Below are 24,436 nucleotides of genomic sequence, written 5' to 3'. Positions count from 1 at the left end.
GATGACAGAAGAAAAAATAAGGACACGGTGCCCAGAGATAAGTGGCCAGAAGGTTTTGCTGAAACACCAAAGATCATCCTGCAGCCATTTTCTACGGCACAAATGGAATGGCTTCTATTTTGGGACCAGGAGATTAAAATAGCTTTATACTTTAGTCAAATCAGTCTTGAATGAGACAGGGAAGATGAGGATTGCGACCCTACCGAGGTCTCTGCAACAAAGTACCCATTCTTTATAGCAAATACAGAGCTACATCTGAAAGACCATCCCAGAATAAAAGAAAAGGAGACAAGAGTATGAATCCTTACTGAAGGTACATCTACACATCTACAGATTAAACTTGGCATATTCACACTGAATGAGAGGGGCACTGAGAAAGAAGGCAGCAAGACACACAAGCCAAGCTAGATGTGAGCCACCCAGGTTCAGATGTGGCCTGCACAAAGCCTGAACCCTACTGGAGGAGAAAGAACTTGAACTTGCACCCCCTCCGCTGCACGCACAGCAGCCACTGCTGCCCACCCTACCTGAAGCCTCGTTCACAGTTATTTGCCCTTCTCTGCCATCCTGTTTCACAAAAGAGGCAGGGGCCACCTTTCCAATTTTCAATAAGATCCATTTTCTGTGGGTACATTCGATTTTCTGCTAAGTGGAAAGAGAAGGGCCTGTTTCTGTGGGCTAACCTTGCTTGGTGTCAAGAGGCCACCCCACCACAGGAACCGCAAACACAGGATGAGTGCCTGGGGGATCAACATGCTCACAAGTCTTTCAATAACCTAGCATGTTTGCAACTTTTAGTCTTAAGCATGCAAAAAAAACCTGCACAAAACCTCCATCAAGCTCCCAAATCCCTTCTGGGATTTCTGTAGCAGTAAAAAAAAAAAAAAAAAAAAAAAAATTATAAAAGCAGCAAAATGGAATGAAAGTGAAAATAACCCACACTTACCTGCCAGTAGACCCGAAGACAAACTTCCTTCTTAGTGCAGAGAATAATGAAAGCAGTATGTCATTAATGCTGTTGTAACAGGTAGAGTTTTATATCCAGTGGGAACAAACAAAAAAGTACCCCAACAGTCAAAAATCCACGACAAAGAGACAATTAGCAAGGCTTTCTTATTACTGACGGAGCAGAGGAGAAAGGCAAGAAAGAGTAAAACATTTGTTTATCCACCATGGTTATTTTCTGCAGTGCAATCTGTCCACCAGCCCTTGCCATATGTGCCACCCTTTCTGTTTGAAGAGATGAAGGCAGCAGAAAGCTGTCCATCAAGATGCTAAACCTTCTGGAAAGCCCTCCCCTGCGCACTTTGCCCTGAAACGTGTCTTTCATGGATGAACAGAAAACACTTAACTAGATTAAACGTAGCTCGTTCCTGGATATGCACGGAGAGAATTTGACTTGATTAATTCAAATTTTAAGGAGTTGAAGAGATTCAAAGAAATTAAAGAAGGAAGTGGTGAGCTGTGTTCCCTTTTTCTGCTCTTCTGTATAACCAGCCCCCATCCCTACGGGTGTGCATGGAGAAAATTCAGGGAGACAACACTTGGATTAATCACAAAATGGCTTTGATGACAGACAGAAGCTGGGGGTGGAGGGGTATAAAGAAGGATAAAAGAACTTTCTGGGTAGTCAAACTGCAGGACTAACTATTTTCAGGGAGAAACACCAGCCCCGTCTCTTCCTTCAGGCATGTGCCACCTTTCTTAACATGTTACAGCTGGTTTCATCCATCAACCACAAACCAAGTGATGGCGGAAAGCTATTTTGAAAGGTAAACTATGCTGTTACTAAGCAGTACTTTAGCTCAGCCACATCATGAAAAAAAACAAAGCTACCCCCTACCAAGCTAACAAAAAAGAACAATCTCTCTCTGAACAAGCATTTCTAAGATCTGTGTGAAATGGAGCCAAAAGGACACACTTCAGAGATGGCTCAGATAAACGATAAGCCACACACTGTCTGTGCTCTGCAGGAAAGCAGGCAGAGTCCTCTGTGGGAGCAAGTGCCCATCAGCTGTGAGGAACCCATGACAACCCATGGCCGGAGGAAGAAACCTGAAAGTATGGGAGAAAAGAGTGCAGAGGATGGTCTAGACAGAAGGTCTGTGGCGGCTTCAGCCTCCAGCCTCAGCCTGCCAAACAGCACCCTGGCAGCTCAGGCGCATCACTTGAAGAGCTAAGGCAATCCCCTAAACTGGTCTGCCCTAACTGTGGGCAGACCAGTTTAGGGGATTGCCTTAGCTCTTCAAGCTGCTCGTTTTCTCCTTAATGAAAGAAAACAAATATCACCACATCAGGACTCGCCAAAAAAAGAAGAAACTAAAAGTCTTCTTAATGCCACAGTCAAAAGAGTGTTTAACTTGGGCTACCTACACGCAGGCCAAACCAGCCAGGAGACCTGACGTGGCCATGAGCAGGGATACTGCTCACAGAGGGACTGGTTCACCTGCAGAACTACCCCACTCGTTCTGCAGCCCAGTATGACCAGGCAGCAGGGAAAGCTGTGCTGGCTCCGGCCACCCCTTGGCAAACAGGTGACTCGTCCTGAATGCACTGCCATGCCTGAGCAGTCCCTACCTGCGCTAGGAATGATGTTAGGATGCAGTCCACGAGCTGTCACTTGAATTAACTCCATGACAAAAGCAAGTTCTTTGATTCTTAATGCTTCAGATTGATGCTTGTGCCTCTCCCTATTAACTCTGCTGAAGATATTTCACTTTGCTGCTGTATGTAACTTAGTTTCCACCTATTTTCTAAGGAAAGCATTCCTTCTGATATGTGTAAAAAGGCTATTTTCAGAGCCAGCTGCCTGATCCAGCTTTGAGCACACAGGAATGCTAGAGCATGACCTGTCCTCATGCTCTTTTATATTTATTACCTTCATATTATTTTGTAGGACGCTTGTCAGAAAATAAGAATATTACATTGAGATCTTCTGCTTATGCTCTCTATATGTACATATACTACACCTCAGATAGACATACTCTGCATACTACACAGATACTGAAAATAAATGGTTCCATGCATCATCAGAATTTACGTAACAAGAACATGTTAGATCTAGAAGCTGTAGTCTTAAACATACAAATATCTTAAATAAAACCATTTGAATATTTTGTATGTAAACAGGTCTTTACATACACAGTAGACTAAGTACTTGATCTGGGGCCTTCCAGACAGGATTCAGAGAGGGAAGTAGACGTTGAGTTGACTATGTAAAGTCAAGTCTGGTTATACAAATTTGACAGAGAGAAAAAAATACAAAGAGAGCACTGCATTTGTTTTTAGTCCAACTATAGGAATCATATATTTTCCACTTCAGCCCTTGTAATTCTACAGCCATCAAGAAAGAGTGGAGAGAACATTTTTTGAATAAAAATAAACAATTAAAAACCCCAAACATTTTTCCTAAAACATTTATCTATCCCCTAACCACGTTTGCCAGCTGTTTATTTTAATTACCTTTCCTATCAGCCTGGCTGACTGCATGTTAAATATATATGCAAATACATACACACACACACACACATATATATATATATTAAAAAAAATAGAATATGAGCACCTATTGGATAGGGAGGCTTTTACAGTGCAGTTATCTATCTGCCTGAGGTGCAAAATTTGGCTGCTACAGTAGTGTCCCCTGAACCCTGTTAGAGCTCTCAGAAACTCCTTCAGTAGGAGCACTGTTCAAAAACAGTCCTTTAAGATTCAAGTGAAAAATGTTAGCAAAGACGCATAGTAACACACGGTAAGCCAACAGGTCCTGGTATGTATTCTTAAATGAGCGACAGGAGCTAAATATTAAGCAGCAATCTTCTGCCTCCCCCTTGCAGAATGAATAATGTGGAGGAGTGAGTGCCAAACTGCTGTTACAGCACTTCTGGCCACTTTCCTCGGTAGTCTCATTCTCTTTGTTTAAAAAAATAGAGTTGTAAACAAAAGCAGACAAATGAAAATCATCACCTTTAAGTGAGCAGTACAAATTAAAATAAAATCAAAGAATAAAAAAAAAAAGACACTAAAGACACGTAAATGGTAGCACCTATGTAAAACACCAAACTGGTAGCCATATGCAGAAATCATATGTAACAGATATATTAACTATAAAGAAATAAACTAGAATAAAATTATCCCATAAAAGTACAAGAAGGTTAAGTGCTCAGAGAAGGCTACTAGTCCTACAAGCAAACAGGAGGAAGGGTCAGGAGACGTTTGCTGCGGTGGGGAGGCATCAGGGAACTGCTACACTCATCTAGTGAACAAAAGCTGAGTCGTTAAAAAACCAAAGGCCTAGAATTACAAAAGAAAAATGCAGTTCAGTTCTCAGATACTTAATAATGAATTTGCAAAACATATAGAAGACATTTACTCACATCAGTAGGGAATTCTGGTTCACCACATTTTGGGAAGAGAGTGGGAAAGGAGCGATGCGCTGAAGAGCCCCACCAGGTAGGACATCTAGATTCCTAACTTCAGGCACCACTTTTCTGTATCCGTGGTCAAAATGGTTCCAGCAGTAGAGGCTGACAGAAGCATGCTACATTGGGAAGGAGCCAAACTTCTCCTCCTCCTCCTCTTCCTCCCCCTCCCTGTCCAATCTCTTCTCAGCATGCTGAAATTTTGCATTTGAGATTCTGTGGGGGATGATACAATTTTCATTTCCTCATTTATTCTATGTATTCAACCCTTAAGAGCTACTTCTTAAAATATCAGTCTTGCTTTGAAGGCTACTACTTCATTTAGCAGTGCTTTTGGAAAAAGGTCTTTAAGAGGCAGACGATTCAGCCTCCAGAGTATCCGTCTTCTTTGCACTCCCTAACCACAATGCTCATTTTCCCAAACCAAGCACTTCTCAACAAGTTAGGTTAGGTTCACAGACATAAAAAATTGAAACTCTCATTTATTTCCATACCTGTTTTTTTTTACTCCCAACCCATGCTAAATGCTTTCACATGTTTTATGCCAGATACTTATTTTTAAAGTTTATCAACTTTTTTATTATTGCTATATTGTCCAAGAGCCAGAAACCATCACAGACAATGCTCCTACTGCACTGGGAGCTGTGCAAATGAGCCCAAAAGATTATGCTGTCTCTGAGATAAAGACTCACATTCCTATGAGATAGGTCTCTTTTTCATAAATAGGGAGCAGTGCTGCACACCAAGACGATGAGACCCCAGAAGTGCTACGCAAGGTCCAGTGCTGCTGTAGACACCTGCCTACCTCTCGTACAGAATAACAGCAGCAGCAGCTGTGTTGTTACAAGGCCAGGTGAGCTAAATGCAATGGCACTAGCGTGCAATGGATTATTTGGAAATAACGTACTTCCAAGTTTCTCTGCCCCTATCAGCAACAACTGGGATTCAAGGAATTAAGTCAGAAATTCACCTGCAAACTGCCAGTTCATAAAAACCAGATCTTGTAAGAAATTACTCAAACTTACTATCACGTTCAGAGCAGCCCAGCAGCTGACAGGAACAGGGTCTCGTGGGTCAAAGAAACTATGCAACAAGTCATCTTCACCTGGCAGCATCACTAAAAAGCTAAGAAATACCTTGAAAACGAGTGCACAGTTTACCTGAAAAGGGTCTCTTCTGCATCAAGCTTGTAATACAGAGAAGTCAGACGGAACAGCCCACCCCCTCCCCCCCCCCCAAAAAAAAGTCAGCTCTATAGCTGTCAGTTTCTAGCTAGACACAGACATTTGAGTCAGAAAATCAATGTTTCAAAATTCTGTAAGGACCTGTTCAATATTGCAATAAAAAACAATCTTGATTTTCACTGGTTTTGAGAGTTAAAAAGCTAGTAATTCCAATTTAATGAACCAAGAGGTGGGCAAACAGGGTAATTAAAAGCCTTCATCCTGTCCATTCTGTGTGCAATCTGAAAACCAGAGGTGCAGTCAAGAACATGATGAGATTTTCAAAGGAGACATCTTACTTTAACAGCAGCAGACTCAACTACAAGCAACACTGTCTCTTACTATCAGTCATATGGGATGAGAACACAGAAACAACAAATAAAATCTCAGGCAACTAGTCTGCCTCCATGGATTGAGTGAACGTAAACAAAACATACAGGGGAAAGGAAAGAGTCCTGAGAAGGCTATCCTAGCTGGACAATTTTAAGATGTAAAAGGTAAAATCTTTCACAGAGCCAAGAAGTTACACTAGAAAGCTGCTGCAGTATTATAGCATACTTTGGCTAAAAGGAGTAATTTGCATACATTTCCCTTTATAAACTTCAGAACTGGAAATATATGAACTCGAATTTACTGTTTGTCTATACAGACCAGTTTAACTGAACATGAAGTTTCAATAAGGTTAAATTCTGAACTGATACTTACTTTGTTAAAGCATGCTGTGTTGCTTTAGCTTCAGCCAATCCCTACTTCTAAGTGGAAATAAATATAAAGCCAGAGGAGTTTACAAAGTGTCTTGGGTTTTTTTCACTAACTAAATGAAAATAAATCACTGGACTTTTCCCATATGCCATAAAAGATGGATTTATCTTTTTTTCTTTGTATGCTGGATTTGGAGAACAACACATCTGTGGGACTCCAGCTTGCTGGAGACCCATGTTCTCCACTGCCCTCCTGGTTCCCTTCAAACTCATGAATGTAACCAAGCGGATGCTTTGGTTCAGAGATTCCTATTTAGCTGCCAACTGGAGGTCAAAGCATGCAATGAACTATCCATAAAACCTTGTCCCAAATATTACACAGTAAACACTGATACACAGCATGCTTAGAATAAGAAAATACACAAATAAAACCACTGAACCTCACCAGCCATTTCAAATCTTCAAAGATCTTCCAACAGCCAGACCCAACATCTCACTTGCTCTCCTGTTTTTCTCTCTCCCTCCTTCCCCTCCCCAAATCCTGGAAAAACAGTGGAACAAATTATTCTTCTGGGACGAAAACCTTACGTACAGTTATTTCAAAATACCTACACACTAGAGCTCTTAATTTTTATTTTTCTAACAAGAAGTCCTGAAAGCAAATAGATTTAGTAAAAAGAAGGAACAAACACATGAATGACCTGTTTCACATTCTGCTTTTCAGAAGTCTATCATCCCTTTTTGGTTTTAAAAAAGTCTTAACCAGAGGACTTGTGTTACTTAAAGTCTGCATGCACGGCACAATGCCCAATGAAATGAGACACCTTTTTTGCAAGGTAGTTATAACGTCTACCTGGAAGTTTACCAGGGTTTCTAGGATGCCTGTTGGAAAACCTTATGCATAACTGTACAACTATTACTACATACGTATCCTAGGAGACCAAAGAGCTTTCACATTTAAGAGCTTATTTCCCAGCCACACTCTCGATACACATCTCATGCATTTATAAATAATACAAATAGCCAGGAGAAAGGAGGACATTGGTTTAACTTCAGCCAGAACGTACACTGACCTCTGCTTACATCAGCATAAATGTTTCATTTTATTTCACTTCTCCTTCTTTCTCACCTTCGGACTATAAAGATGTCAGAAATCTCACATGATTCATTAAATGTGTTTTTAAACTTGAATTTTACAATGGAGCAAAGCTAAAGTTTTTTAATCTTTAAAAATTCATATACATACATGCATATCACCAGAAAGAGCCTTTGTATTCATGCAGGTGAAAATTTAGATTCCTGACCACATTTTGCAAAGCATCAACCTGTTAAATACAACGTATCAGAGAACGATATAATTTAGGAAGAAGCCTCAGAAAGAGAAATGCAAAAAACCAAATTAAACAAAAATCACAAACCAGCTAATTCAAGAGAGACCCACTTTATACTTCAGGTTAGAATAGCCTACACATTTGGAACAAGCCAAATCAAAAGCATTCCCTTCGTTTCTTGTTTGTAATCCTTGTCACAGGGTCTAACCTGCAATTAAGCGCTCGGCACCCAGCTTCTGAAGAAGAGCATCTTTAAAATGCCGAGTGGAGCCCCGGAAACACCCAGGTACGATTCCTCAGCAGCTGGCACTGAGAATCTGTTACAAAACCTCCAACACAGAGCATGACAGTGCCTTCCCTTCATCACCTTTTTAGTCTACATTTCTTACCCTTCCATCCCAGTGGAGGCGAGGAGGGAGCACAGCACACCTGCCCAACATAAAGGAAAAGAAGAATATACTGTTGTTCTCCTGGAGGAGGGGGTATCACATGACAAGAGGGAACTTCAAGGGAAAAGGTTGTCGGCACGCTGGTAAACACAAATTAATTCACCGGTGGGTAATTAAAACAGGACCAGCCCCTCCTATAACCACTAAGCAGCTCTCGGGGTTTGATTTACTTAAAGCAGTAAATTCATCTAATCACCTAATCTCGCACGAATACGAGTGAAGCCCTGATAGCTGTGACTCAGTAAATACTAACCAGAGCAGAAGCCAGCGTAAAAGATCTGCAGGCGCTCTCTTACACTGTGTCCTTTTCACATCCTAAACCTAACATTAAAATTAACCACAGGCTAAAATGTCGCCAGCTATTTCTCATGAATGCATAATGAAACGGTGCTACTACATCTAGTGAATCACAGTTTTGTAAGCACACCCGGCGAGCATGTGCAGGTATCACACGCACAGGAAAACTTAAAATAGCTCCATGTATACAGTGGCTTTACAACACATACAGGACATTTCAAGTCTCCGTCATGCTCTACACATGCTATAAGTATTATGTAAAGCAACACCATGTTTGCAAGAAAAGCAACAGATTTGATTATACAACATTATTTTTCTTTCCTCCTCTCTTCTATTTAAGAAAATTCTGCTTTAAAAAAAAAATTGAAATGTTGAAACTGTTCTCAAAACTGTACATACTTTCTAAGAGTCTCAATTTCTGTATAGTTTTATAATTCAGTACCTCACTACTAGAGGTATTCAGCGCAGAAAGTCAGTTTTACATCCTGAAATTACTCTGCTTTTGTAAACATAAAAAAAGAAGAAAAAAAAAATATTCTGTTTTTCTTTCAAATTAATTGACTTCCTGGTTTTTTGAATACTAGATACACACTGGACTTCAGTAACTCCACTTTCACGTGGAATATTTAAGTATTACTTTTCCGTTATACTGGACATAATACAAATGACACGCTGGAGAGTCTACAGCCAGCTAAATGTGACAGCCATTGTATCCCTCAAGCCACCATCCTCTCCCTTCACATCCATGAAGTGGATGAAAGGCTGGCCAGGCTGGATGGGGCTTTAAGCAACCTGGCCTAGTGGAAAATGTCCCTTCCCATGGCAGGGGGGGTAGGACTAGATGATCTTTAAGGTCCCTTCCAACCCAAACCATTCTATAAAAAAAACCCTAAACCTACAACCATCACCACAAATCAGCAGTGACAAGTATTCTCCAGCAGCGAAGGGCTCAGCTTGAAGTCCCAGGGAATGCTTCAGAAGACTTCAGGGTGGTCTTTATACCACCCTCCACTTGCGAAAACACGACTGCAAAGTAAATTACCCATCTGAAAAAGTACCAAACCTGGTGGGTTTTTTTCACTCCTCTTGGCTTGCCATGGTCTTAAACAAATAGGCTTGGATAAACAGCGCAATGAAGAGGACTGATACCCTTCTGGTTCACAGGAGAGCTGCATGGCCTAGAGGAGACACCACCGCTGGTGGGGCCACCAGAGCAGTTAAATAAATTCTCTGATTAGGAGCAAGGCCTGTGCTGTTCCTTCCTGTGAGGAAAAAGCTGCAATGCTATTTCAAAGACCTAGATTGCGCTATGGATACTTTTGACCTCTGCTGTAGACATTTCCAATGGCACTACAATGACAATGCCAATTACATTTATGCTAGGTGAGAGCCATTTTCTTTGGGTTTGAGCATTTGCCTGTAATACACCATTTCATCAGGAGAATCAATATAAACCAATCCTGGCTACAGTGTTAACACACCAGTAGAACACCTACACGGGCTTCCTTTAGCACCCAAGTGTCATTAATTAAAATAAAGTCATGGCTGGAAATGGCACTTGCTAAGGTAACAAGATTTTTAACATGGGGATCTTAGCTGTACTGTGAAACAGCATGGTGAAACACCACAGAGCAAAGGAAGGGGGAAAGGCTGAGAGAGCTGGGCAGCCTGTGTAGCCTGGAGAAGAGAAGACTGAGAGGGGACCTTACCAGTATTTACCAATATCTTGAAGGTGAGTGTCAGGAGGATGGGGCCAGGCTCTTTTCGGTAGTGCCCAGTGACAAGACAAGGGGCAACAGGCACAAACTGCAAAATGGAAAGTTCCATCTGAATACGAGGAAGAATTCTTTACTTTGAGGGTGACAGAGTACTGGAACAGGCTGTGGAGTCTCCTTCTCTGGAGACATTAAAACTCACCTAGATGTGACTCTGTGCAAACTGCTCTAGGAGAACCTGCTTTAGTAGGCGGTTGGACTGCATGATCTCCAGAGGTCCCTTCCAACCCTGACCATTCTGTAATTCTGTGAAAAACAGAGCCCCTCACCTTGCCCCACAAAAGCAGCCCCCCAGCCCACCCCTGCTGCTGCAAGGTTCCCTCTGTATTTGAATCCCAAAACACTAGCACTGCTGTCACTACCGATGAAGGCAGAGGACAGCCAGGAGCTGCCAACAACAGGCTGAACCAAAATTCTGAGTCTGAGTCCCAAAACTGTCTTCAGGAAGCATGTTCTCCTCCTGAGTGATGAACCTACTCCCTCCATGGAACTGAAGTTTAATGCACAGACTCCGCACTTTTAGCTGTACTTTGCAGCAGGAAAATCAAGATTTTAAGACGATTTCAACTAAGTGTGCCACAGGACTGCAATGAGCAGCTGAATAATAACATTTTATTGGAAAGAAAGAAAAACCCACCACAAAACCCCGTATTATACTAACCTCAAGAAAAAACCCACACATATTTCTGAAGGAAGTGGTAAACAACTTTTACCCTCATTAAGAAGTTGAGAAATATGCACACCACCACTAAAATATAATTAATACAGAGTCTTCAGAAGAGTCCAAAGGAGCAATTTAATTAACCACCTGCTGATTTCATAAATGACAAGAACACACAAAGGTAATGGCACCTTATAATTGAAAATGTCCTGTTTATTTAGCTGAGCAATTGTACTGTTCTATGTCATGCATTAATATGAGGAAATGCATTTTGAACTCATGACATTTTTAACTTTGTAAGGTCTGACAGAACAACATACCGCCCGTGATACAGTCACCGTATACTCCATTAATTCAGTGCTTTTACCTAAGAACCTCAAAGTCACTGACAACCATAAAGGTCTTAACCTTTATGAACTCTTGATGGGCTTTTTCCATGCCCTTTTCAAAAATGCAGATGAGCTGGGAGGAAAGAACCCAATTTTATTGGTATCCCACTTCAAACTAACTACCACCTCATGTAGGGCCTTAGTTTATATCTGTGGTATTCCAACTTTTCATACAAAGGGATCCTCTGTAAGCTCCATGAAATACATCTGTTGATCACTTTGTAAACTCATTTTGCAATTTCTCACACTTTTCCTTCAGCTGGGAAAAAGCTTCCTTTCAGCTACTACATCCTTTATTAAAACTGAAGAGAAGCAGCTTTTACTAAGGTAGGAAAACAAGGTAACAAAATATGTGAAAGGCTCTTCCTCATCATTTCCATTGGACTTTTCAGAGATAAAGCTCAACTGAATTAATATTCATTCTTGCTTTCACAAAACTGAAAATGCCTTTGTGCTGCCACATTACAACCATCAAAGTCTATCTGACTGAACACGAAACAGAGCAACATCTGAATTTATGAGCTGTCCATCTCCTTATCCAATGGACACACGAGGAACATTCATTTATACCTGCTTTGGGGCACACATAATTTAAAGTAACAGACTGAGGAGATTCTTCAGGCATAGCAGTCTCCACTGGAAACTTGATCGCCAGACTCCAAGACTTTCCCTACAGCATTCAACAACATATCGTAAAATCAGTAGTTCGACACTGCAGCAGCAGCAGCATGCAAGCATAGATGCAGCTGCCTCATACATCAGTCTCAGTATCTCTAGTCCCACTTGTCCCCCCTATCAGCAGCCCTGGGATGACATCCATGACTTTACATAGCATTGACTTCCCCCTACCTACTACAAGAAAAACATTCAATAGAAATGGTACCATTAAATGCTGATCCCAACAGCATCACTGTGTAATGTTATCTAGTTAAAGCAATTAGCTTGCGTGTACACATTAGGTACACATTCCTGCAATTTTGCATCCAACGGTGAAATCTTTACTTATTGGTATTAGCTAGTCATGTTTACTGTTCCTGAGGGTTTCCCATCCATAAATGTTTATGATATTTACTCAGTCTGTAGCAAACCATTACTAGGCCTACCTAGCTGTATTAGCCGCCTGTCAGTGATGCCACCAGATATGTAAACATCTCTCTAAACTGATGAAAACTCCAATTATTTTATGCACCATGGTTTATTTACCAACTAGATGAGGAAAGAAGGGTTCTTGAATAAATACCATAAAGCACCCTCTAATAATTTTTGTAACTTTTGTTTTAAGTCTTTCCCCGTACCATGTGTTAACTCTTTAAGAGCACTCACATTGGACATCGGCAGGTCCCAGGTACCACCTGTGAACACCGCCTCGGGTTCCTTGTTAGCACGCCCTCAGGTATCCTTCCTCAGAGGACTCTTAGGCAGGCGACTCTCACTGCAGGACCGAACACTGAGCTGTTTTCCAATGGTTAATCATGATGACTGCCGCATGTTTCCGGGATCCACTCAGCTGTGAAAATGGTTTAGATTTTCTGCTTCTAAATGTTATAGAAAAATATATTGCTTAAATTGTAATGTATCAGTCAACTGCCCGAAGCTTCCAAAACAATCTGGACTGCTCAATATTGCTGATTTGTTTCTAACAGTTACTATTGCAATAAACTATCAGAAACGCTCCCAGAATCACAGAACCATCAGGGTTGGAAGGGACCTCTGGAGATCATCCAGTCCAACCCCCCTGCTAAAGCAGGTTCTCCTAAAGTAGGTTGCACAGAGTCACATCTAGGTGAGTTTTCAATGTCTCCAGAGAAGGAGACTCCACAGCCTCTCTGGGCAGCCTCTTCCAGTGCTCTGTCACCCTCAAAGTAAAGAAGTTCTTCCTCGTATTCAAATGGAACTTCCTGCATTGCAGTTTGTGCCCGTTGCTCCTTGTCCTGTCACTGGGCACCACTGAAAAGAGCCTGGCCCCATCCTCCTGACACTTGCACCCTCAAGATATTGGTAAATACTGATAAGGTCCCCTCTCAGTCTTCTCTTCTCCAGGCTACACAGACCCAGCTTTCCCAGTCTTTCCTCATCAGGCAGATGCTCCAGTCCCTTCATCATCTCTGTAGCCCTCCAATGGGCCCTCTCCAGGAGTTCCCTGTCTCTCTTGAATTAGGGGACCCAGAACTGGACACAGCATTCCACATGCTCGCCCTCTTCCATGCCACTAAGATATTTTGAAAGTAAATGATACTGACTTTTTGAAAGAGCTCCGTTTACCCACCATACTTCTCCCTAACAACTGCACTCAAAGTTTCTCATGTGTTCTTACCTGCAGTAAGAGCACACCCACAGAACACAGATTTCATGTGCTAGGTTAACTAGGTACAAGGATTAGAAAAGAGGCTGACCACTGCTAGAGAAAGGCTTAATCATACAAATTATTTGTCACAAGCTTCACAGCCCGCTGCTGAAAGCTCTCAAAGATAAATGGTGTTTGCGTAACCCACCAGAAATCATCTGGGATGCGGAACAGGGGAAAGGAACAGAGAGTCCTCAGCAGCGCAGGAGAGCTCTGATTTTTTCACAAAATATCAGAACTTGCCATTGAAGAGAGTGGAAATATCAATCTTGAAGGTGCCTTCCTCAAAACCTGCCTGTAGGAACTCCTGTGCTCCTCAAGTTTGTTTCTTTTTGAGTGAGTTAAATGCTGCCTATTTTCCCCTACTGCTAGCCAGGTTATTTTTTTCCTTTATAACACCATTCTCCCAAGTTTTCTGCTACACAAGTCTGAAGAGCCAGAGATGTGGTGGTCTGCAGCTTGTTTATGAAACCGGCCCTTACTGTCTCCCCGTGCATCCTGGAGGGGCAGGCAGCAGCTGGACACCCTCCCTCTTTCTTCTACGGAGATGCAAGATGGATGCAAGCAGATAAGTTATTAAGTGATCAAAATACATACAGAGAAGTAATTCACTTTAAATATTTCACAGGGATGTAATTAGTTTATCAATTGCATCTTCTAGATTAATTTCTGCTTCCATTAGGTCGTGGCACAGTGAAGTGATTTAAATCAAGGGATTTAATAGCACTTTGAATTAGTTTAATAATGCTAAAGCTTACTGGATATATTCAAGTATTTACCTCACAAGAGCTACCTTTTTCACTGTTTTATAAAATTAGTTTAAAATCAAATGTATTTTGTTACCATTCCTGGTAGAGAACTGTATTTAAATTTTATGAGAATAATGGAAATAACTAATACCATTTCATGCTTAAATACAACTTAAAACTTTAAACTTAGAAGTATTTATTTAAGCAAATTATACTGCTTATCACTAGGAAAATTAGATTCTTTCAGTGCAGTAATAGTGCTTTTTTGCCTTCCTGCCCTCACTGCCACCAAAGAAGGCTTATGTTTGATTTCCTTTCCATTCACTGGTATTTCACCGCAGAACATAATTTTGGAAGTGGCAGAGCCTTGCCTGGAGCTGGAGTTACTGCCGCCAAAAATCTCCTCCTTACAAAATTTCCTTTGCATTCTAAAAATTAGGATCAATAGAAAATAAAGTACAGTCCAAAGTGATTTTCAGGTTTCTCTGCACATTAGCAGCTAACTACCTCAACACTGATGATGTTTCTGCACAGGACTTGCTTTCATACAGCCCACTCAGACTCTTAACTTAGCAGCTCAAAGGACATTTGTTATCTTTTAGCAAATACCTACAGCTATTTGCATTTCACAGGCTTTCCCATAGCTTCTGGTTGTAAGAGCAACCTTCAGGGTGGCTTCCACTAGCACTATCTCATTTCACATTTCAACAGACCAGGAGAAGACAGATGCTCAGTTTTCCAGGCTCAGCTGAGGTAACTTCTAGCTCACAAAACCAGAACTTCTTATGCCATCTCCCTATATGTCTACGAGCATCGCAGCTAGAGGGTTATTTTAAAATTGTCCTATGTATGTGTGTTACCTTTTTAATGAAATAAAAAATATGAGAAAAGTATTCAAACAAAATATGCAGACTACCTGCTGTACAACTAACCTGGCAAAACACCTTAGAATTCCCTAAGGGCACCAAATGTCCTTAAGCTAAATTCTCTGAATTGAGAGGAATCCACTCTACTGCTACAAAATTTCTTGTAGAAGAATTACATATTAGGAGTTGAGAATAAATTTAGTTCTTTCCACGCCAGGGCCCGCATTCGCTTTGTGGCTTTATAAACTCCAGAATTGCTAAATACACGCAAGCCTCATATAAATAAATAATAAAGCACCGAGAAAATTTTTCTTCCAGAATTGCTTTGCAGTCTAACTAGAATGATACTTCTCCTTCACTGCAATATTATGTTGTGGTACTAACTCAAAAGTTCAAACCATTTTCATTTCTTTATTACCAGTAGCAATCTAGGAAATCCTGCCATCAATAGTAAATCTACATGAAGTCGTACTCCTCTGGTACATTTTGTGCATAGCAATCAGTTCGTAACACGATCTTGTGTTGTTTAAAATTCAGTTTATTCTTCAATTACTCTGCTAGCCCGGCTCTAATTTATTATATTTTCTGGTACATTTGATTTTGGATATTATGACATCCTGGCTCATGCCATTAGAGAGGAAACATAAAATGGTGAGGATGTCTAGGGACAGCTGAGAGTAAGATAGCAACAGCCTGGAAAATTAACAATATCACTGTCTCTGTGTTCAGCTAGACCTCTCCTGCATTAGTGCTAAAAAATTTGGCAGTATTTCTCCAATGTAGAGCTGACATCCAGGAATAGCATCAGAAGCACCATAAAACCTCAGCTAGTGCGGCGGGCAGCTCAGGTGGTTGGGAGGGGGACGGCAGCCTCTGAGCCCACCGGGGAAGCTGAGCTGCAGAAGAAAAACACTGGCCCTGCTGCTGCTTGGAGCCCACCAAAGAAACCAACACAGTGCTAAATGCCACCGATACTATATACATTGATTCTTACTTTTTTAGCCTTGCAGTGTCTCAGTCCTAGCTACCATTTCTTTCTCCCAGCACCCAAGGTGACATGAGAGGCAGCAGCCAGAAGCCTTCTCAAAGCATCTTTCTTGAGAACCCCAGCAGAAGGGAGGGCTTCACACACCCCCTCCAGCTTGGCAACCCGACTGCATTAACCTTCAGGGCACACTGCCAGCCCCACCTGCTTACTCAGGCTTTTGCCAGCAAGGGAAGCTCTCACCGCACTGATTTGTCCTTTGAAGACACATCCTCTATTACTTACTTCTTACTTCCTGCTCTTACATTTGGTGTCCGAACTCCTGCATCCAGAGGATGGATGGGCAGTCCTGATGGGGGAACATCAGGCTCCTGTATTCACATCTGACTTTTTTCCCTACAACTGATTCTGACAACTTACAACATGAAACATCCTTGTGTGCCTGCACAGCTTGCTCTGTCCCAAGAAATTCCACGTTGGGTTTTGAAAAAAAATTGTATTTCACTACTTTTGTCTGTTCTTCAGAAAGCTTGAAGACAGCTTACCAAAACAACACCCAGGAGCGAACACTCTGCAGGGAAATCCAGGCAGCTGGACCCACGAGAGGCTGCCAGCATTGGAAAGAACTTGCGGTGGGGGAAACCTGGCTGGACCCAAATCCTCACTGATCATTTTTGGCTCCAGAAAAAAAAAAAAAAACAAGCAACTACTTTTCCCCTATAAAGTCTTATCCTGTCTCTAAGCAGTCTTGCAGCTCAGGCAGTACTGCCAGCTCCTTCTAAACCTCATAAGCAGTAATCATTTTACTAATGATGCAGTTGCTGCAACTGTTGCAGTCATTTAAAAAGACAATGTCAAAAATTACATGTAGCAACATTAAAACACCATGATTCAGGTTGCAAGATAATTTACAAAATTAAGAAATGCCACTTCTTAGCTTACCCACTACCTTTCAGGTTTCCCCACTCCTCCTGAACCTGTGCTGTAGCCCAGTTTGTTTCTCTGTTCAGAACTTTTTTCCCTAGCAGCCCAGTCCCAAGCAAAGGATGGACACAAAGGGGAGTACAGCATAAGGGATGCGTAAGTATTTCCAACATCAGGTTGCCTGATTTTACACTTTACAAACTCCACTGAAATAAAGTTATTGGTGCATGAGAAATACAGAGTACAATTTTAGCTTGTGAAGTCTGACAGAGTCAGAACAAATCAGATCAGACCACACTTAGATGGGATGGAGAATTGGGATGGAGGGGCTCTTTTGTCCTGTTAAGTGCTATCTCCCATACCCCAGTGTAATGAAACATCAACACGGTGATGAGACAAAATTGCTCCTCTCATTTTGGCGTATGGGTACCAAGAAAACATATTGACCAAGTTCTTTAAAAGCACATGACAACTTCAGCTCCAACCATTTTCTCTTTCCAGTCCCATATACTCTTAAGTAACTTGTCCATGCTTATGCTGCAAATCAATGCCCACGCTCCAGTGTCTCCCTGCACCTGCTCCCATTACCCTATGTTTGAAACAGCCAAGAATCGAGACCAGAGACTCGATTTCACTTCGCAGCATGCAGAGAATAATTATCAATAATTGATTTCGGTCAACTTCACCTGGGGCACTGCCTCAGGCATGCAATGGAGACTTACAGTACGTACCAAGAAAAGGAGGATTTGTAAATAAAATGATTTGATAATCTGAAAAAAACCCTCAGTAAACAAAGGAACTTTACAGATAATTGTATTAAAGATTAGAGTTGTTTTAAAACAATGCAGAATGTATTCAAGAATATCTGGGAAGAAAGGTGGTAGTTTTAAAAGCAAAACCTTGGGGGAAAATATTTTCCCCCCTCAAACAGAGAACAGTAATTCACTTTATTAATCCTCTTCAATTCATGTTAAAGCAGAGCATTTTTTCCAATAAAGAGTTTTATCAATCTATTTAAATGCAATTTTATACACAATTAAATATGTCAATAGATTTTAAACCAGTTTTAATATCTGATTAATGATTGGTTATTCCATCTTTTTTATTGCTTCCATTTTATTTCATATTTGAGAAGCAGGCTAATTTTACGTCAGAAAACTGAGTAAGTTTATTATTAAACAAGGCTAGAACTTACCCTCTGGATCACTCTGGATTGCAAAAGCAATCTCATGTCTGTCTTTTTGTATGTACCTACTCATCAGCTGGAAAATTAAGAATAAGAATTATTCTTAATAATAAGAAATAAGAAAATTAAGAATTAAGAATAACAACTCCTTCTATCTTAGTAAATGAGTGATGGAAAAATAATAACATGTTTTCCAAATTTTAGTTGTGACAATTTACGTGAAAATCCTCCCAATACAACTCAAATTGTTCATGACATTTTCTATAATCAATAATATTTAGACAGATCTTGTATTTAAAAAATGCACTGTTGAAGCTCCTCACTGCTCTAACTGCTGACTGTACCAGAAAAATAAAGCTACTCCACAATTAAGAAGAAAAAGCAAAAACTACAGAACTGAACAATAATTAAGTTGGTAAAAACATACTGGGTCTGGTTTCTATAATGTCTTTACCTACTGTATTTCAGCTTTGTTCTTCCATAAAATATGTGTAATGTTAGAATTAAATCTGGAAGGAATTATAAGTTAAGATCTGGAAAGAAAGAAAGAAAAGAGAGAAAAAAAAATGTGTTGAGAGAAAAGAATAAGTACAGGGTTTGGTTTTTTCCTTTTTATACCACTTTATTTATATATAGAAATTGATTTTATATATATATACACACATATATGTAAAATAAGTTCAACAACAAGTAGAATGCTAACCAGATTTGTATCAGCAGGAACTAAGCCCTTGCAGAGCAATCCCATACGGGATGCCTTGCTGTAACCACATCATCATAGCTGTGGTGAATTCAGCAATTTCCTCGGGAGCAGAAGCAGGCAGGCCCACAAAGGACCCTGTGGGGTCACCATTGCAGACTCAATTGAACAGTCAAGCTGTAGGGATGGCTAAGTAGGCCTCAGCATGTGATACATCATCTGAAAAATAGTATATACAGGGTAGCAACTGCTCCTAATGCATACGGTATATTGCAGCGAAGCCCCTTCTCTCCTGCATTTCAACTGAAAACCTGCTTAACAGACTTTCAGGTATACATGGCTTCACCTACATCAACACTTTAGAACAAACCATCTTTATCCTCCAAGCCTGAAAAAAATTGCAGCAAATGCTGACATTACTATATGAAGTAAGTTGCCTTCACTAAACTTGAGACTTTAACTTAAAGACAAACGATACCTGTTCTGAAACCCGTATGGTTCTGATTATTTGTAGGAGGTAACACATCAAGCTGTACCCAAAAGTTCTTCATCAAATATCTTCTGCTTCATAATAGCATGACAACTTCCCAGCTCCGCAGCTTTTCAAACTTTTCAAAGTATTTCTTAGGAAAGCATTACACTTCCACAGCATTTCTCAAGTCAATGGCACACATCCCTTACTGCAGAAGAAAGAACTGTAACAGTTTCATTTCACACTCCAGTAACCCAAAATTCTGCATTACCGCTCACTTTAGTGTTAATTTTCCCATAGATTCTCTTTTTCTGCTTACATGGCAAGACAGCTCAGGTCAAGTGCACAGACAAGCTGTGCTGCTGATTCTCCTTTTTACCACCACAAAATCACCTTCACTTTTGCTTCACCAGAAAGTTATTTTCCCTGCAGAAAGCAGGAGAACCACAGTCAATAGATAAGTCAGCAGCTATCAGTCAAAATGGATTTCCAAGCAGGAAAAAACCCTTCCAAAAACTAAAACTACAAGTATTATTTATGCAAGATCATGCCCACACTGTATAAATACACCACGACAGGTATATTTGCTGCTGTACATGCAGTGAAGCCTAATTCAGCTTGTGTCACTTCCAGCTATAGACACACACGTATCAGCAGCTATAGAGTATAAAACTATCAGCGCTGAACAGACATGCTGAGCTATCCCCCAGGTAACAGGAATGAAGAGCGGTTATTTCACTAGACAGGGTAGGCAGATACCCTTTTTTTACTGATGATTCAAAAAAGAAACACATTTGGTGGTTGTCGCTGAATTCTTACGAAGCTTTGTAATGTGTATGTCAAGATCTAACTTACATACCTTTTTAAGACATTTGGATGAAATGCATGACAGACCCACAAGTATACAAACTTACCTGTATTTTTAGCCTATTATAACCTGGATGAGATTAGCTTTACCATTTAAAAGGAATTAAAATAGTTAAGAAGCGAACCTAAATTCTGAAGGCATTCAATACTGAATGAATAGCATTTTATACTGGTTTAGTATAAGGCAGGAAACCCTGTGATTTTTAAAGCTTCAGTCTTCATTAAAGCAGCAACGACAGCTTAGTAATGGACTATTTGTAAAAACAGCCCAGGAATTGACTTGTACTAATTTTTAATTAACATAAATGCAAGATCTAGCACAGACACAGAACTATTTTACTAATTCACTGAGTGAGCATTCATTAGCTTCTGTCAGTAACAACAAACGGCTGAGAAAACTCCTCTAGAGCAAACAAGACATAAAGCCAAGAAAAAGAGGCTGGATAGAAGGAAATCCCCATCAACCTGCTCTGGAAGAAGCTTGACTGAAAAAGGTTTTTTCAAAAGTTTAAAACCCAAGTTACTTCAATTAGCAGTTGGGGCAGCCCCCCAGAGCAGTAGGGGTTTTGATGATGGCCACAGTGCATCCATACTGTTATCAAGGGTATAGTTACACCTGTATGAACGGAATGGGGTTTATAGCAAACTCTTTGAACATGACCAGAAAGTTTATACAACACATCGGGATCCATGGTGTGTGTGATGTATCAATCAACTTTCACTGACAGTTATTTGTCTGGTTACAAACAAATTCTGAACAACTCGAATAAAAAAATATATAGAAGAAAACAACAATATGGGACAGGGGAACAGATCTAATGAAAAGAGGCAAGAACACAAGGAAGGGTGGACTATTGGTAAATAAATGCACGAACGTGGCAGTAACAGGCATCCTTCTCTGCATGAAGTGGCAATACAGCTGTTACTAATCTTTTTTCTATAACTTTTAACCTCCAAACATGTAGAAGCAACTTAATATGGTCCACGTTTAAGTATTTAAGCAACTGCAGATATTCAGAGCACTATCCATGAGACACATACAGATATTAACATCTCCAGTGTCCTCCTTGAAATGTGACTCTAGGTGTAGGCTACCCAGCCATAAGATGGACTTCAAAAGTACTGTTTTGCACAGACTGTTACTGAAGGCAGTGAAAGAGCTGTGCTGAAGTCAAAAGAGCCTTGTGGGGTTGTGGGTTTTCTTGTTGCTGTTGTGTTTTTGCTGGTGTAGCAGGTAGCGATGTCAATTAGGGGAATGGACGACATCACTACACTCACAGAAAACCCCAGTATAGGCTCTGTTCTACTGCCGTAAGAGTATGTTGCTGATACAGCTCGTTTCATCTGGGGACTAATACAAGGTACACAGACAAAAGCACACTCATATTGTGACAAAGTAAAAGGTATCAACAAAGAAGGCTCTTGACACCAGCTAAGCCTTTTTTTTTTTTTTTTAAATGAAGACTTTGTTCAGGAATGTCACCCAAAACCTGATGGCCAGAAAATTCACAACACGCCTACATTCTGAAATGTTGCTTTGTGTCAGAAAAAAAAACAAAAACCACCAGCCATGGGTTGTTCCGTTCAAAGCAAACATAACATTCCTGTGGCAGAACAAGACAGTTTATCTGAGCACAATATAGCAACTACTGAAAACTGCTTTCCATGAATTGGGCTCAGTACAGAAGTAAGCGACATTTTACCTCCATCAGCTTTGCTTGAATTTCCATTTGCTTCTCTTGTGCCAAAAAACTCTGCTGCACCAGCTGTCTTTTTCCTACGTATGAACTCAGAAACGAGGATTAGCACCGATCTGAAGAACAAAGAAAGCCACAGGAAGGTAAGAGCTTAAAATCCTCCATTACTAGCATTCTTCGGCCTTTCAGGGCCAACATTTTGAAAATGACACTGCGTAAAGTGAGGGCTGTCTGTGGAGGAAAGCTTGGATTCAAGTAAAAGTTCTACCTACATGATGATTACAACCGCAGAAGTTGATAAAAGCGTTGACATACAGGAACACTGACTCGAACCCCAACTGTGCTTATTCCCAACTGTTTCCTAACCTGCCAGACCCCCAGAATGCACAACGCCAGCATCCTGACACCTTCCACTTACAGAATCATAGAACCATTTATGTTGGAAAAAGCCTTTGAGATTATCAAGTCCAACCGTTAACCCAGCACTGACAAGTTCATCACTAAACCATGTCTCTAAGCACTGCATCTCCACATTTTTTAAACACCTCCAGGGATGGTGATTCCACCACCTTCTCGGGCAGCCTGTTCCAGTGCTTGTGCAACCTCTTTGGAGAGGGTCATGGAAACACACGGTGGCAATGCAATCTCAGGGGTTGGGGTGAGGAGCACAGTGTACAGCACACTTCAAAGTCTCTCCCACTGCAAAGAACGTACCAATGCCGAAGTAGGTAGCTTGCTTCTCATTCCTCCCTACTGTGCTGAATAAGACCTGACAGCACTACATCACTCCAGGCAACCTGATCCAAAAGTGCTGCTTTGCCTTTCTGCAACTACTGGGCTCCTCCCTCTGCCCAGACACATACGAGTTCTCCTGTAATGTGCGCCACTTTCCGTTGTGCTCTATTGCTAGAAAAAAGATAATTAAGTCATAATTCCTTTTTCTTCACTATCTACAACTACTTATTACTACCATATACAACATTTAAAAACCGGATCAGTTCATATATTGGATATGCTCCTTGATCAAATTGCATTTTGCTCTACAAACAAGTGTTCTTCATAAAAATTCTATACACCCCATCAAACAGTGGTTAAGTGTGACAAATCTCTTCAATGAAATACAAAACCACTTCCTTCTCCAAGTGATAGAGCAGCCAACAAGGAGAGGTGCTATGCTGGACTTTGTTCTAGCCCACAAGGAGGGGCTGGTGGGGAACGTGAAGCTCAAGGGCAGCCTTGGCTGCAGTGACCATAACATGGTGGGGTTCAAGATCCTTAAGGCAGCAAGGAGGGCACACAGCGAGGTTACCACCCTGGATTTCAGGACAGCAGGCTTTGGGCTCTCTGGGGATCTGCTTCGTAGAGTAGCATGGGATAAAGCCCTGAAGGGAAGAGATGCCCAAGAAAGCTGGTTAATATTCAAGGATCACCTCCTCCAAGCTCAGGAGTGAGGCATCCTAGCAAAAAAGAAGTCAGGCAAAAATGCCAGGAGGCCTGCATGGATGAACAAGGAGCTCCTGGCCAAACTCAAACACAAAAACGAGGCCTACAGAGGGTGTAAGCAAGGACAGATAGCCTGGGAGGAATACTGAGAAATTGTCCGAGCAGCCAGGGATCAGACTAAAAAATCTAAAGCCCTGATAGAATTACTAGCAACAAGAAACGCTTCTATAGGTAGATCAGCAATAAAAGGAAGACCAGGGAAAATGTGGACCCTCTCCAGGAGGAAACAGGAGACCTGGATACCCAGGACATGGAAAAGGCTGAGGCAATCAACAACATTTTTGCCTCAATCTTCAGCAGCAAGTACTCCAGCCACACTGCCCAAGTCACAGAAGGCAAAGGCAGGGACTGGGACTGAGACAATGAAGAACCACCCTGCAGATCAGGTTCAAGACCATTTAAGGAATCTGAAGGTACACAAGTCCAAGGGAACTGATGAGATGCATCCACAGGTCCCAAAGGAAGTGTCGGACAAAGCAGCTAAAACACTATCCCTCACATCTGAGAAGTCGTGGCAGTCTGCTGAAGTTCCCACAGACTGGAAAAGAGGAAACATCACTCCAATTTTTAAAAAGGGAAAAAAGACGACCCAGGGAACTACACGCCAGTCCCACCTTGGTGCCCAGCAAAATCATGGTCTAGGTCCTCCTGGAAAGGCACATGGAAAATAAGGAGGTGATTGGTGACAGCCAACATGGCTTCACCAAGGACAAATCATGCCTGACAAATCTGGTGGCTTTTTAAGACAGGGTTACATCATTGGTGGGTAAGGGAAAAGCAAGTGACATCATCTACTCAGACTTGTGCAAAGCATCTGACAGTGTCCTGCCTGACATCCTTCTCTCTAAATTGAAGAGATGTGGATTCTATGGATGGACCACCCCATGGATAAGGAA

At 41.2% G+C, this 24,436-nt stretch overlaps 1 protein-coding gene across 6 annotated transcripts in view; it reads right to left on the bottom strand.

The window, feature by feature from the left end:
* The window catches only part of LNX2 (ligand of numb-protein X 2), a 64,823-nt gene that overhangs the window by 35,372 nt on the left and 5,015 nt on the right, over positions 1 to 24,436 (bottom strand). Inside the window, exon 2 of one of the 6 annotated variants that reach the window (XM_040583426.1) lies at positions 22,044 to 22,153. The exons of 3 other annotated variants lie outside the window; for them this stretch is intronic. The gene's annotated coding sequence lies outside the window, so the exon portion shown is untranslated. Of the gene's footprint in view, positions 1 to 946; positions 1,275 to 6,790; positions 6,887 to 22,043; positions 22,154 to 24,436 lie in introns of those variants that run through there. 2 more of the 6 variants (XM_040583427.1, XM_040583425.1) reach the window with 2 other exon arrangements.

This window comes from Falco naumanni, chromosome 2, assembly GCF_017639655.2.
Source record: "Falco naumanni isolate bFalNau1 chromosome 2, bFalNau1.pat, whole genome shotgun sequence".
Lineage (NCBI taxonomy): Eukaryota > Metazoa > Chordata > Aves > Falconiformes > Falconidae > Falco > Falco naumanni.
Note: the sequence above shows the minus strand (reverse complement) of the source record. Positions and strands in the feature narration are given on the sequence as shown.